Here is a 13,834-nt window from a genome sequence, read left to right as displayed (position 1 = left end):
TCTGTGATGGAGCTGCTTTTGTTATGCCTTATAAAACATACTGAAATATATAAAGGGTAAATGACTTCACAGGGATTGCTAGTTTAAAAAAATAAATGGCTATATTTATTTATATTTATATTCAAGGGGCTGTTTCATTTCTCAAACACTGAACCAAAACCACTTTTAACAACTCAGACACAAAATGACCAGCATCAAGAATTATGATGAAGGACTTCCCTGGCGGTCCAGTGGTTAAGACTCTACGCTCCCAATGCAGGGGGCACAGGTTCTATCCCTGGTTGGGGAACTAAGATCCCACACGCCACATGGCATGGCCGAAAAAAAGAAAAGACTTATGATGAAAAGCCAATTATCTTTAACTCTAAGCAAACTTATTAGCATTTATTAAAACAAATGATCTCTCAATACCAGAAAAAATAAATGTGGATAGGTTAATTAATCCTTCACTCCTAAGAGGCCAAAAGTTACTTTTCAGAGACTCTGTGCCTTTTAAGCCAAATCCACAGACAATAAGAAACCAGTAAATGATAAATTGAGGTGCAAGCAAAAGACTGAGTAGCACAGTAGACATCTATGAGTTTTGCTTGCCCCAGCATGCATTCCTCATTATACTGGAGTCAGCATCCTGACTTTTCTCTGGGGAACCTCCTCCTTCCAACTGTCACGCCAGATGACATGGATGGAGCTAATTTCACACCCTACCACCAAGAGTGGGCCACTGACCAATCAGTGTTTTCCATTAGATGAATGATACAGGGAGCTATTCATTAATTCAAGTCAGTCCAATGATACTCGATCCTGAAATCTGGCCTGAAACTACTGAGAAAGAGAAGTTTGAAAAAAAAAAAACCAAAATCCTGCTGGCATGTTGAGCTGCTAAGATATATACTTTGAGCTTCTGGTGGTCATCTAACCACCACAAAAAGAGACCCTGACTCTGCATGACACCAACCCGATGGAAGCAGCACTAAAATATGAGAGAAATAGATTTCTGATGCTATCTTCAAGCAGCTAAATCCAGCCATTCCTGAAGGCAAAGTAGCTCTTAACTTTTCAGATAGGTAGGGCAATATCCCCTTACTTTCATTAAGCCACAGGTAAAGCTGAGTTTCTGTCACTTGCAAATAAAAGAGTCATAACTAAATGCAAATAGCTTATAGTTTATTTCATTACTGGGTGTTGAACCTCTAAGCTTTTGCATCACTGTATTAGAAAACATATATTCCAGTACTGACGGGCTATTACCTCGTGCAGCGACCCTCATAAATTCTCATTTCCTCTCAGCACCTTTGTCTTCTCATTTATAAATTAAGGATTAAAAAAATGGTAGTCCACAGAGAAGATATACAAATGGCCAATAAACACATGAAAAGACTTTCAACATCATTAGTCAATAGGGAAATGCAAATCAACTCTACAATGAGACACCACTTCACACCTACTTGGATGGCTAAAATCAAAAAGACAGACAATAACAAGTACTCCTAGGATCTGGAGAAATTTAAAACCTCCTCAACACTATGCTGTCAATGGGAAGGAAAATGGTGCTTTGGAAAACAGTCTGGCAATTCCTCAAAGGTTAAACATGGAGTCATCATATGACTCTATGACTCAATTCATATGACTCAATTCAACTCCAGAGGAAAATATTAAGTGTACACAAAAATTTGTATACAAATGTTCATAGCAGCATTATTCACAATAGCCAAAAAGTGGAAACAACCTAAATGTCCGTCTACTTATGAAAAGGTAAACAAAAAGTTGTATATCCATAAACTGTGATATTATTCAGTAATAAACAGAAATGAAGTACTGATACCTGCTACAACATGGATGAACCTTGAAAACATTAAACTAAGTAAAAGAAGCCCATCACAGAAGACCACATATTGTCTGATTGCATTTATATGAAATGTCCAGAAGAGGCAAATCCACAGAGACAGATGCCTTGAGAAAGGCAGAGGCAGGGTAGACGGCAGACTCGGGGCCCTTGGTGCCTTCTCACATTGCTCTTTTTTTTTTTTTTTTTTTTTTTTTTTAGTGGTATACGGGCCTCTCACTGTTGTGGCCTCTCCCATTGCGGAGCACAGGCTCCGGACGCGCAGGCTCAGCGTCCACGGCTCACGGGCCCAGCCGCTCCGCGGCACGTGGGATCTTCCCGGACCGGGGCACGAACCTGCGTCCCCTGCATCGGCAGGCGGACTCTCAACCACTGCGCCACCAGGGAAGCCCTCACATTGCTCTTTTTATTCCTTGATAACGAGTGACCTGTCTTACCCACGGGTGTGTCACGCACCATAAAACACTTGTACGTACACGTGTCTGTCAATAAAGTTGATGTCCTCCTGCCCCCCACAAGAATAGAGAAAAAGAGAGAGAGAAAGAGATATACAGTAGCACAGGCGGCTCCCCACTGGGTCTGAGCCTTGCCAGCCCCACCACTGAGAGACCACAGCAGTCAGCTGGCACTTGTTCTTCTGTAACCTCATTACACTGAAATGCTGCGATCAAAAATGTCGACACATGGGCTTCCCTGGTGGCGCAGTGGTTGAGAGTCCACCTGCCGATGCAGGGGACACGGGTTCGTGCCCCGGTCCGGGAAGATCCCACGTGCCGCGGAGCGGCTGGGCCCGTGAGCCGTGGCCGCTGAGCCTGCGCGTCTGGAGCCTGTGCTCCGCAACGGGAGAGGCCACAGCAGTGAGAGGCCCGCGTACCGGAAAAAAAAAATAATAATAATGTCGACACGTTGGAGGAAATGCAACAGGACTTGGTCGAGTGTGCTTTTCAGGCGCTGAAGAAAAATAACATAGAGAAGGACACTGCGGCCCATATGAAAAATGAGTTTGACAAGAAATAAACCTCACCCGGCACTGTGACTTGGGGAGGAACTTCGGTAGTTATGTGACACATATGTGGGGACTGCTAATTGGTACAGGGTTTCTTTGTGGGGTGATGAAAATGTTCTGGAATTAGAAAGTGGTGATGGCTGCACAACTTGGTGAATATACTAAAACCAGTGAACTGTATTCTTTAAAAGAGTTAATGATATGGTACAGGGATTATATCTCAATTTTTTTAATTTAATGGAAAAAAATGGTAGTCTATTCTGATTCTCACCATGGACAGTACAAGAAATCCATGATGATAATTATAAAAATGACTATTCTTGGGAAAAACTAAGAAAAAAAATCTATACAAGTGTAAAGATCTATTGTTTTTAAAGCTTCAGCAAATGTTAAGAGAATGGGAAAACAAAATTACCAAATAGATTTTCTCAGATCACTTGGCTTCTTTTGTATCAAGAAATGGTCAGCAGATAGCTAGCAGGCGCACATAAAAGCTATTTGGAGACCTCTTGAGGTTAACAGCATGCAACATATTGCCACTCTACCAGCCTGGCCGGGAGTATTATTTACTCCACCCTTTCACAGCTGTATTGGTCTCCCATTAAATATTCAGAGCTTCCTTGTTAATAAACTGCATTAGGAGCTGGATGCATTGTCTGGATAAACTGCACTGTCCAAAAGGCTGCCCCATTATTACAGAAAATGCAGAATGTAATTAGTATTCCTCTGTGCATAAGCCACAGCTTCCAAAAATGGTGCTATATTATGAAGCCTTAATTAATAAACAAGAGTTGGGCCATGACCGGTTACATTTATCTGAATTTTATATTGTGAAGAAAGGCCACTGTTCAAATCCCATTTACAAATATCTAAATTCTGGCTAGCCTACATGAAGACAATCTAAACAGTAAGCCCGAGAATTCTGTGCTGCTAATAGCATTGTGTTGGTACACCAACAATAGCAAACGATTAACTGCTGGGCATAAACCATCCTGAGAAATGCTCAGAGTGGGATGATGATAACATTGTATTTCAGCTGTATTATATGGTGCAATTCTTCTATTTGTTCATATGCATTTCCCATTTAATGGATGGAGGAACCACGGTGGCTTTTCATATCACTGTAAAGCCCTAAATGTGACAGAAGAAAAAGAAAAATGTGAGCTGGAAAAAATTAAATAAATAAGTGTGAGGTGGTGCTGGGTGGGAGCAGGGGTACTTCATGATGGAGTGTAAGTACACAGCTTCTTTCTGCATTTCCAGCTGCTTGTTATTGATTTTCCCCTAACCTAACCCCAAAGGAGAGTCATTTATGTAAGCCATGAGCGTTGAACTAATATTTGGGACCATAATATTGAGTAGCCCAGTTTATGAGCCTCACCTAAAGGAGTATTTGCATTAAACTGTACTCACCTGATTAAAATCCATCAACTCTACCATCCTGAGAATTAGTTAGCACCTGTTACACTCAGCTACAGGTTCTCTGTGCAGAGTCAGAGGGCAGCAAGGAGTCAGACTCAGACAGGGAGGGGAAGGGAGGGGGAGGGCATGTGACTTGTGTTGAAAAGCGGATCGCATTAAAGACTGCCAGTGCTTAAATCTGAAAAGAGACCTAAGCCTACTGCAAATACAGAGCTGTGTGAACATGATAATTCTTTCAACAAAGTCTGTAATATGGCTTCCAGGGGTGCTGTGAAAACAGGATGGTGAGATAGTGTTACAGTTCAGCGAAGAGAGACTGGCCCAGCAAGGGAGTGTGGCATCCACAGGAAGCCCAAGAAATGGTCCCTGCCTCCACAGAATCAGCTAGTGCTCATGGATGGATCCCGAGCCCGGGGGGGGGGGGGGCGGAGACTTCAGCAGCCTGAACAAGCTGTGTTAGATCGCTGCCCTTTCTATCAGCTCCAGGCACCAGGCATAGGCTCAGAGCCCTATCGGTCTTGGCAAGACTTGTTCACCGTGACCACAGAGATGGCATTTTAATGAGTAATAGGCTGTAAGAGGCCACCTTCATGCACGTGAAGAACACTCCCTGAGACACTGGTTTAAGTCCTAGATCTCTACCACCTAGTTATGTGATGTCCCACAAACAGGCTTGCTCATCTTTCAATCAGAGGGTGGAGTCAGATAATAAATACCTGTGAAGTGAATGAATAAGGGAATAAAAACCCCTAAAGCGGAGTTTCTAACCTCAGTAACCACTGATATTTAGGGCCAGATAATTCTTTGTTGTGGGGTTTCAGCAGGGGAGAAAAATATTCCCTTCTACTCTTCTAGGTTCTGTAGCTGGTCTAAGAATTAAACTGACATAAAACAGATTAACAGGAGAGGGAAAAAAAAAAACTCTATTTTAATTACATATATACCTACAGGAGCCCCAAAAAGATATGAGACTCAAAAGGCCAGATGATGGAGGCTTATGCATTTGTCCCTTGGTATCTGCATGGGATTGGTTCCAGGACCCCCACGGATACCAAAATCTGCAGATGCTCAAGTCCCTTACAGTTGGCCCTCCATATTGGTGGATGCAGAACCCGTGGATACAGAGGGCCGACTATATACAGGGAGCTAAGGAAAGGAAAGGGGTCTCGGGACTTCTTAGTGGGAAGGCAATCATGAGAAAGTAAGAGGAGGAGATGTTTGGTGAACAAAGGTACAGGCCCCTTTCTAATGTAAATTCCCTTACAAAAGCATAACTTCTACTGTTTTCAGAGCTTCTCCTGTGTCTGCAGTTTCTCAAAACAACTGGATGGAAATAATCCTTATTCGAGAGTGGCACCTTTGGCACAGCATATTCTGCTACCCTTCAGATGTTTCTAGCATCCCTGCCTCTACGGACTAAATGGGAATAACATACCCTCCCCCTCACTTATGACAACTAAATAAGTCTCCAAACATTGCCAAATGTCTCTCGGGGACAAAACTGCTCCTGGTTGAGCAGCACCTCTAACGTATTTAGGTTCCAGGAGATAAATTCATGTACCATACAACTATATAGTAACGTCTAACTTTTAAGAAAACTTACACTGACATCTTCAACATCACTGGTAGTTCATTTTGACAAAAATTTTATTGAGCACCTATTATGCGCCAAGTAGAAAGATGAATGGGAAAATACTACCTCTGCCCCTGAGGAGGTCACAGACTAAGTGAAAGTGGCATTTTCACAATCCTACATCAAAGAGGAGGGCAATGTTCGGCTAACCATGTTTCCAATAAGTATGAGAATACCCTTCTGTGTGACTAGACAGGCAAGAAGTCACAGCATACCTCTTTGCCGTTAAAAGATTAGCACATATATCAGAGATGCTGTCATTTGATAAGGTGAATTTGTGGTCATTTGGATGCATTTTAGTTGTTTGCTGCAGTTTGTTTATTGGTAGGCAGGGGAGCCTCCGACCAAAAGGACTGTCCCAGGAGGTTGTTTATTAGCCTGATCATAAGCCAAGACAAAGAGCTCAGGAATGAGACTGCCACTTACTTGCTGTGTGACCCTTGACAACGCATTAACCCCTCCAATCCTCAAGTCCTTTTCTATGAAAGGGAGATAATCATTGTAAAGTGGTTAGCACGATGCCTGCCATGAAGCAAAACCTCAGGAAACAAGAGCTATTATCATTGCTGTTGGTATTGTAACCTCCCTATTGTATTATGGACTTACTGTTCTTTTTTTATTGTGCTAAAATACACATAACATAGAATTTACCATTTTAACCATTTGAGGCGTACAGTGCGGCGGCACGAAGTACATGCACATGGCCGTGAAACCATCAACACCATTCATCTCCAGAACTTCTTTCATCTTCCCAAACTGAAACTCCCCTTTCCTCCCTTCCCCCATGAGTGTCTGTTTAAACCAGATCTTATCCAGAAAAATACCTTCTGAGGAAATGAAGTCTAGGCTTTTGTTTGACAAAGCCTCTCTCCTGGACTAAACTTCCTCTAATCCCTCCTTGCCTTGACCTTCTCTGGGTCTGGTGGCCCAGCTGCAGCAAGAATCTTGCTAAGTCAGTTTAGCAAACAAACAAAGAAAGAAAAAAACACTTTATATCTAATCTCCCTCAATATCTGATCACATGCCCCATCCCCCACCCTTGGTATTTGATCACTTGGCTGGCCTTTAGCAAGAACCCTTCCTTAGGTCAGTTTAGTAAGAAATACCCTTCCGCCTTGAAAAGTTCCCACCCACTGACCCCTCTTCTGCCCCTTGACTCTAAATCCCCACTTGTCCATGTTTCATTTGGAATGGAACCCAGTTTGTACTGAGGTTTCTTTTCCTCTATGGTAATAGGTCCAGCATAAAATCTGGTTTTACCTCTTTAGCTGCTATCAGGCTCCAGCTGTCACATGTAAAGGGGAACTAAAGGCAATTCCCATAGTACCCTAGAAACGGAACAGAAACAGCACTAACAATGGCCACATGGGGTTATGTTGATGAGTTTAGTACCCATCAGTCACCTCCTAGGAGTAACAGGTAAGTGATTCATCTATCTTGAGGCAATAAACAGAGGATTCCAAACAGAAGCACAAAGGCTCCTGTCTGTGGGGCCAGCCCATCGTATTTACCGTCACAAAAGCACTGACTGCACTCCTCACTTCAGTTAAGACTGGAGCATCTAATCAATTATTGGGGTGATGCCAAACTGTGACTTAATGGTATATTATTTTGAATTAAAGTTACTTAAGCAACGGCTAATAATGCAGTAGGGACACTCTGACCCTCCAGTCCGTCTCCCTGAAGGCAGGAAATAAGTCTCCCCTGTGAAAGGTGCACTCCCTGCCTCTGGAGGTCGACGGAAGGGCCGGCACCCTTATCCCCAGAGTCAGGGAACTCAGTCCTAGAAGCCTATGTAAACAAACCTTGTTACTTCCTTAATTCACTACTCCAAGCCCAAACTCTGTTTAGATTCTTCACTCACTGAGCACCCAATACCTGAGTTTCTCTGTCCTGTCAATTCCTCACAAATGTGTTGTCTAAGAAGTACGAACGCGGCCTGCTTTGGCCACTTCTTAAATCCCATTCCTATGAGACCTCCACGCACGTGAATTAAAATGTGTTTCTTTTTCTCCTGTTTTATCTGTCTTGTGTCAATTTTATTGTTAGTCTGGTCATAAGAACTCGAGAATGATAGAAGTTTTCTCCTCCCTGACACAATATTATTCCAGAAGGAACTCTGTTGACATATTCATTTGGTAGACTGTAATTGGTGGGAAAAGACTAGTCGTTGGGCCTAAACTATCAAAGGCACTTACTTTGCCATAGAAAGTGAGCAAACTTCCTTCGTCAAGAATCCTCGTGCTTTTGTAGAAGCATTCTAGGGGGAAATCTTCTGGTTTATAGCCAGCCTCACAAAGTAGCTAAAGAGTTCCTAATTTCACCTCAAACCTCTGCTTCAGCACCTACTGAGCTGCGTCAAGTTATTTTCTATCCACTGTCATCCCTGATCCTATCGCAATTCAGTTTAAGGCGTTTGTAGACAGGAACCCTATCTGAGCTGTCAGCACCTTGCCTGATCATCTTCCAGCAAAGTGGTCAGGCAGAAGCACGCAGCTAAGGATGCCCCGAAGCAGACTGTCTAGGAAACTGGGCAATGAGATGAGCATCTCCACTTGCACTCAGCTGATAACATATATGGTACATCTGTCACCATCTCTCCAGGCGTATTGATCTTGTATCAGCCCCCAGGCACTTCAATCTGGTGGCAGCTCTGTGACTTCTACCTGTGGATCACTTTGTCTCCATGCCCTTTCCTTTTCCCCTTCTTCTCCATGCATTAGGACATCGCCAAAATGTTACCTCCTTTGAGAAGCCTTTCCTATACCCACTAAGGCAGAAGTGGAGATGGCTGTTTTGAAACAGCAACAAACAAATGAACAAGAACACTGAAATCTCCAAACTGAATCTGCACTTTATCTCAAAAGATGTGGTGTGGTGTATGGCGTAATGTATGGCAATTTTTTCCAAGTCTCAACAATACGTCACAGTGAGCTGGGGAATTTTTTTAAAATATGGATTCTCAGGCCCCACCCTGATTGAGACATTAGGCCACAAGCTTGTGGCCCAAGAAGGTATTTTGTTTTAAAGCTTCCCAAGATATTCTGATGTACACAAGTACTGGAAACAGTAGGCAGGCATGCTACTGTGTGTCTTTAGGCAAGTCACTTTGCTTCCCTGAGACTGTTTCTCATTTGTAAAATTGCGGATAAGAATGCCCATCTCACAAGGTCTTGGAAAAGACCCACAGAGGGCAAGAGTGCAAAATCCTTGAATGATGATGCCTCAGCAAGTGGAGCTATGAGGATGATTACTACGGATTTCCTTAAAAAGCTGTTCTCCACTTCTCAAAACCAACAGCCCAGTTTGCAAAACCTTCCTCTATTAGAGAACAATGTATCAAAGAGAAGAGGGTTTCAAACCAGGATGATAGCCTGAAAAAAAATCAAAAGGGACATTGAGAAGGAGCCCATGTAGAAAGCAGGACATGAGCATGTAATCAGGTTTTTCTGAAGGCCTATATTCTTCATGCCCATTGCCATTTCTCCTGATTAAAAGGTTCCCCCAGTAGCTGAAACCATTAACGTAAGTCCATCAAATGGTAGCTGTTGTGGACAGCTACCCCACTCTGTTAAATTAGTCAGGCTTTTGTGTCTCTCATAGACTAATGCATTAACACCTCACTACCTATAATAAAGTATATGCACCACAAGAAAAATGTGTTTTGTGACCGGCAGGCTATAACACGGTGTTCTGCTTATAGGATTCGTGGGTTTAATTGTATCCTAAGCTGATGATGCGTCACCACTCTGGCTTTTGGTTAAGGAAGCCAAACAATGACTCTGTAAACCTCAGCTCAGAGGGCCCCTGAGTCTGAGAAAAAAATGCCTGATTATAGACTGTTTTGTATCATTTAAGGGTGTCAAACAATAGGATACCATGACAGCCAGGACTTCACAAAGTCCCCTGCAGAATAATTCCCCATAAAGAGGTGGTGGTGGGGAACTAGGAACCATTCCATAGCTCAGAGCTAGAGGGGAGAAAAAATGCTACACAGAAGTAAAAGAAGGTTGCCACCTACCACATCCACCCCTTCAGATGTCTGCCCTGGAGGCTAAACTGGGAGACAGATGAGACACCAGGCTTGGCGTCTCCTGTTTGGAAGGGCTAACTCTTAGAGGGCTGGCTCATCCTGGCTCCCTCCAGCCAGCTCCAGCCGAGCAGAGCTCGAGGCCCTGGAGCCTTAAGATTACAAACACTGGCTTTGGAGGCCATGAATCCAGAATCAGAATCCACCCATTTAGCTGAGTTACCAGCTTCGGTCACCTTTTTGAGGTTCTGAGCTTCTGTCTCTATTTCAAAAATGGGAATAATAAAAACGTGCAGCTTCTAAGGTCAGGGTGCAGATTGAATTTTATGGAAAATACTTAATATGTGCTCAACAAGAAGCAGTTGATACCATTATTGTTTATTATTATTATTGTTATTATTATTATTATTATTATTACTACCAAGGAACTATCGGCAAGTCTGAGTCTCCTATGAATGTTAGTCAAGAGCCACCAAGCTTCTATTATGTGGCGAGCACTGTGGTAGGTCTTGGGGACACAGGAGCAAACAGGACAGATACAATCTGCCCTTTTATGAAGCTTATGGTGTGTGTGTGTGTGTGTGTGTGTGTGTGCATGCATGTACTGGCCTGCACATTGTTTATAAACAAAACAAAACATGTAGCAAACATTTTAAAATAGGGTGACTTCACACAAAAGTCCAGATTTCTGGCTCTTTTTTTTTTTTTTTTTTTGCGGTATGCAGGCCTCTCACTGTTGTGGCCTCTCCCATTGGGGAGCACAGGCTCCGGACGCACAGGCTCCGCGGCCATGGCTCACGGGCCCAGCCGCTCCGCGGCACGTGGGATCCTCCCGGACCGGGCCACGAACCCGTCTCCCCTGCATCGGCAGGCGGACTCCCAACCACTGTGCCACCAGGGAAGCCCATTTCTGGCTCTTTTTGAAAACATCAGAAAATCTGAGAGGAAGTGAGATCTGTCTCCACAGGCCAACCTGCTCCTCCAAAGCCCTCACAAGTCCCAAAACACAGCATCAGCCTTGGGCCTGAGACGGGCTCACTGCTCTCTCTAATCAAGAGAGTAGAGCGCGCTCAGGCTACATGAGATGAAGGGCCCCGGGGGACATGAGAGACAAGGAAGATGAGGACACAGACTTAGAGGACCAGAACTGAAGTGCAGGGAGGGAAAGGAGGACTGGCATCCACCCTCTGTCTCTGGGTTTATTTGTCTCTCGGCTCAGCTTGCTTTGTTTGGCTGGACACAGAAAACCCTGGAGGGGAATTCTGATTCCAACTTGCTCTATGCACAGCTAATTATTTGGGGCTCCCAGAAGGTTGGAGAGAACAATGACTTCCCCAGCGGTTACAGTTGGACTAGCTTAGTTCCTTTTCTTCGCCACAGGGGTCAGAAAGAACCATGTTAAGGGGAGCTATTTGCTTTGGTCTTAAACCTAATCTGCCCTGGGACACAGACAGATGTTCTGACCTGAGACCAGGAAAGCCACTACTTCAATGCCTAGCAAAATTCTCCTCTCTTGCCTTCCTAGTCAGCCTACAGACCCATAATATGCATTTGCCCTGCTTAAACTGTTTACTTCTCTCCTTTGCAAATAAGAAGTAATGTTCAGAAAAAAATACTATATGCCCAAGAATTGCATCCTTCCTCCCAAGTGAGATATTGCATGTTTCCTAGGAAGATGGGACAAAGAGAAACAGGGGAGCTAACTGGGATGGGTCAGTGAAACTATGGGGGCTCATTTGTATACAACCTTCTATTAAGTATCCGCAACTTCATTCTAATAGGAAATGTATGACAAGTCCCTTAAAAACAAAGAAATAGGAGAGAAAAATACATGCTCCATAGTTGTGAACACTATAACAGACTGGAACAATCTTTCAGCAACCGCAGAGATTGTTCCTACGTCCACCCAAAACTATTATCGTCAATGGTGTCCCCTCATTTTAAACAGAATGAAATGGATTTAGTTGGCTGCTACAGGCTATTTCTAGCCTTGCTGCATCTAAAGACATTTTCACTCTCAGCCGTTCCAATAGGGATTCATTTGGATTTCTTGTCAACTATCCTTCAAAGACAAGGTAAGACCTATTTTCTGATTAAACTTATACTCAATTTTATTTGTTTACCGAATCATCTAATACCTATTTATTGACTGCCTCCTAAGAGCCAGGCACTTTGTTAGTTGCTGAAGATATAATTGTGGACAGGCCTTGCCCTCAAGGAATCCAGGGGAGGCAGATAATCAAAAGACCTCACCAATATAAAACTGACCTTCTGAAAGGTGCCCAAGGAGAGGTATCTGGTACCAGGAGGACCTATTACACAGAAGGAGTCCAGTTAAGGGGGTATAACAGAGGCAAAGAAAGTGCCCCAGAAGAAATAACACTTGAGCTGAAATTTATAGGCTCTAGGTACCAAATAAGCAAAGGCCCTGTAATGAGACTGAGTAGAGTGAATTTACGGACTGAATAAAGGCCAGCCTGATTGGAGTGGAGAATCCACAAGGGACGGAGTGATGAAGAAGAGTATTAATGGTGACCATGCAAGGTATTATGGTCCACATCAAGAATTTTGAGCAATGGGAAGCCATTTTGGGGATTTTAAGCAGGGTGCAGTGGTAGTAGTTGATATGACTACATTTATGCTTTGAAAAAAAATGGATTTGGGCAGAGGGGAGGCAGAGTGAGTTCAGGTAGGCCAGTTAGTCTAGAATTTGGATGGTACAGTGCTGGGGGTGATGGAGCAGAGGTGACCCATTCTAACAATACTTTGGGACCAACCCAATGTACCAGATGCATCTCAATGGCCCAAGACAGGTACTAACTATTAATATACTTCCTGGTGCTGTGAAGCTGAGTAAAGATTGTTTTTTTTTTTTTTTTTTTGGCCACAGCACACAGCTTGCGGGATCTTAGTTCCCCGACCAGGGATTGAACCCGGGCCCAGGCAGTGCAAGCACCAAGTCCTAACCACTGCACCACTGGGGAACTGCCAAGACACTTAGAAGGACCAAACCAAACAGGACCTGAGCGCATCTAGCCTCCCTCATCCCCAGCAGCAGGGTACCACTATGCGCTCTGAGCCATCATGGCTCCGTATTTGAATTTACAAATTCTGAGAAAGACTCAACAGGAAAACAGATTAAATAGGCGGGGAAGAAAACACCACTGAGCGCTAGAAAGAAAGATGACAACAAGCAGGTCTCAGCGGAAGTCGGTAAAATGTTGAATTTCCATTCTAGTGTCATTAGCACTGTTCCTGATGTTTTTTTAAAAAAATATTTTGGTTAATCAAAATTACGGGTCAATCAACTGTTCCATAATGACAGCTTCTGTGGTCATAAATCCTTGCTATCGCCTGCAGCTGACACGGTCTCAGTCCACGGGAGAATAAGCAGCAAAAGACTAATGTTTCTCTTCATTTCCCCCAGAGGGAGTTAGGCAATGCGTAATAAAAGAATATAAATTATTCACAATGCTTTCTTGAAGTTTATGATTCATGGTTTGGGAGAAATAATGGACGAAAGGGGGAGGTGGGAAACAGAATCTTGAATGAGAAAATTTCTTTTGAAAAATGGAAGGATGAGTTTCTAAGGTAGACCCGACTCACCACACACAGCGCTTCGGGCTTCTCAGCGGCAGCCTCTGGTTCTTTCACAGAATGGTTCACTCACTCCTTACGTTTGTTTGGACAATCCTTATTAAACTGTGGTCACCTGAGGAGGGCTCAGTGTCCACCAATCCAGTTTCTCTAGACTTTGGTGAAGGTGGAGAGAGGGAGACAAAAATGGAGAGGAAGATTAGAGAGAGGTCAACTCTAGCTGTGTGACAAAGTACTGAGGGAGTGGAAGGAACAAAGTGTATCATCTGGTGGAGGAGAGAGGACCTCTGTTTGGTTTTACTT

The 13,834-nt window shown here is 43.6% G+C and overlaps 1 protein-coding gene across 17 annotated transcripts in view; it reads right to left on the bottom strand.

Annotated features, from left to right (window-relative positions):
- FHIT (fragile histidine triad diadenosine triphosphatase) overlaps positions 1-13,834 on the bottom strand; it is a 1,470,752-nt gene that overhangs the window by 962,567 nt on the left and 494,351 nt on the right. For 4 of the 17 annotated variants that reach the window (XM_067043100.1, XM_067043098.1, XM_067043099.1 and 1 more), the window contains one exon: positions 13,541-13,686. The exons of 12 other annotated variants lie outside the window; for them this stretch is intronic. The gene's annotated coding sequence lies outside the window, so the exon portion shown is untranslated. The remainder of the gene's footprint in view (positions 1-13,540; positions 13,687-13,834) is intronic. One more of the 17 variants, XM_067043101.1, reaches the window with a different exon arrangement.

The sequence above is a fragment of the Kogia breviceps genome, chromosome 10 (genome assembly GCF_026419965.1).
Source record: "Kogia breviceps isolate mKogBre1 chromosome 10, mKogBre1 haplotype 1, whole genome shotgun sequence".
Classification (NCBI taxonomy): domain Eukaryota; kingdom Metazoa; phylum Chordata; class Mammalia; order Artiodactyla; family Physeteridae; genus Kogia; species Kogia breviceps.
The sequence above is the reverse complement of the archived record's forward strand: the minus strand, read 5'-3'. Positions and strand labels throughout refer to the sequence as shown.